Here is a 2,350-nt window from a genome sequence, read left to right as displayed (position 1 = left end):
CTTGAAGTGATTGTCTAAATATGTCATTATTAGATCAGTTCATTTGAGCAATTGAAGTTGCAGCACCTGGCGATTAGATATATGATGCGGTTCGTGCCATATTATGATAGGTTTAATAGCACTAGTTTGGCCATCACTGGGATAGATGTAGTTTTTCAGTTCGGTTAGATTCTGAAGCTAGATCCCGGTTTGAACTCCCTTCGAACTGATCATAAAATGATCGAAAGTGATTTCAGATTTACTGGAATGGTAATGACAATCATTAACATATTTGATTGTTTCAGTGTATTAGGTAGGTTCCAAAGCAATACCTTTAAAGAGGAAAATGGAATTGTCGTATCATGTTGTTGAGTTTAAAGAAGACAGTGGCGGAGGTGTCGGGATCGTACATAAGCTTGGCTGACTCCCAGGAAAAGAGAGACGTATTGGCCACCTCGCACGTTAATGTTTAAGTATAATAAGCTCTTAGCGGAGAATAGTACGCCTACGGAAGATTGGTCTCTACACACCATAAAGAGGTTTTTTAATCACACAGGTTTGTTCTCATTATCTTTGTCAGTGATATGGAATAACAAAATGTAGATGTTATTGAAAAAATGTTAGTTTGTTAAATGAGAGAATACTAACGCGATAATCTTCGTAGCTGATATTATGTCGAGTGCCCTATGCCCTTCTTTTGTGCCCGAAGTTTAATGTTCAGTTCATATTCAAATTTGTAGAGAATGAAACGTAATAACCCATTACCGGGTTCTGTTCGTGCGTGTTTGCTATTTTCTTTATGATTGAAAGAGTTTTTTGTTAAATATATAGGAGGCATTTCATACGAATTCACCAGAGGCATGTTGCTTCATAGTCACAGATTTGGCTGATATTTATTTTACTGAAAGCTAGTGTTATATAGGTAACAGAAATGAAATATGAAATTATCCTAACAGATACTGCAGAAAATACAGGGTGTTCAAAGAGTGATGAATCTACCCAAATTGGTCGTTTCTAAAACACACCCAAGAACAGGAAAAGAAGCAGATCTCAAAAACTATATTTGGACAATTATATAATGATTTTGGTTTTATTTGAAAGCGAAAAACTTCCAGTTTTACGTCCCACGGTTATGCCGGATAGGCTAAAGGACATGGCATATTTGAAAGCGAATGATCTGTGTAAACTAAAAATGGAGTTTGTGAACCTCAAATCCCAAAAATCCGAGAAAAATATTGAGCAATATACTAAAAATATTGCCCCAAATTACATCCGAAGTGAGACCTTTTTTAATGGTGAATCCCGAGTGATAGAACAAAATAATTTAGTACATCACATTATCTAGATATACACAAAACATAACAGATAAAACAATTAAAAAGGTAATCTCTCTAATAACTGTTCTTAAAATTTCTAAATGCAAAAGCAAACCACGGGTTAAATATTATGAGTAAATTCACAAGATCCTAAAACAAGATATCATGAGCCGTCAAGAAAAATGTATATCAAACCGTGAAAATATAGGGCAAAAACGAAGCCTGGGGTCCGACCGGACCCCAGGTATGTGTTATAAAGTTACAAAGTACCTTTTGAAATATTCAAGGTCAAATATTATGTTATATGGCAGGGATAACAAAATCCTGTTTAATATCATTATGTTTACTTTTAAATGAAAGAGTAATGTCTTGGCTTTAAAATAAGCCCTACACGCCGTTTGTGCCGTACCTATAGAAAAGTTATGCAAGGTTTTCTTCGGCCTTGCATGTTAAAATTTACTTAACATTCAAAGTTGGCAACTCTGCAACATGAAAACTGTACGTTACTGGGATCTCTTATTTTGGAAATACTCTTCTCTCATCAAGTACTTATTATATCCAAATTTCATGAAATTTGGAGATGGTGAGGTTGAAAAGTATATTTTTTTGTGATTTGTAATGGTTGTTCAAGCAGTGGAATGCACTCTGTCTGTGTATGTAAATGCCATCAAAGATCAAGTTGATGCCGCAAGCCACCCACATATAAGATTGTAATGGTATACTCAATATATTAGTTGCAGAGAGACGAGAAAAAAAATGGTCTTTGCTGAAATATGGACAAATCTTCATTATATGGACAATCAAAAAATTATGATAATTTCATTCTCAGAAATAATACCTTTTTAATTTCTTTTTATGTTATTGTGTATGTCTTTATAATGTGATGTACTAAATTATTTTGTTCTACCACCTGGGATTCACCATTAAAAAAGTTCTCTCTTCGGATGTATTTTAGGGTACTATTTTTTGTATAATGCTGAAGATTTTTCTCGGATTTTTGGGATTGATTTACACAGCTCATTCGCTTTCAAATAAAACTCAAATGATTATGATTG

This window comes from Thermobia domestica, chromosome 3 (assembly GCF_964235325.1).
Source record: "Thermobia domestica chromosome 3, izTheDome1.hap1.1, whole genome shotgun sequence".
Lineage (NCBI taxonomy): Eukaryota > Metazoa > Arthropoda > Insecta > Zygentoma > Lepismatidae > Thermobia > Thermobia domestica.
This window is presented reverse-complemented; position numbering follows the sequence as displayed.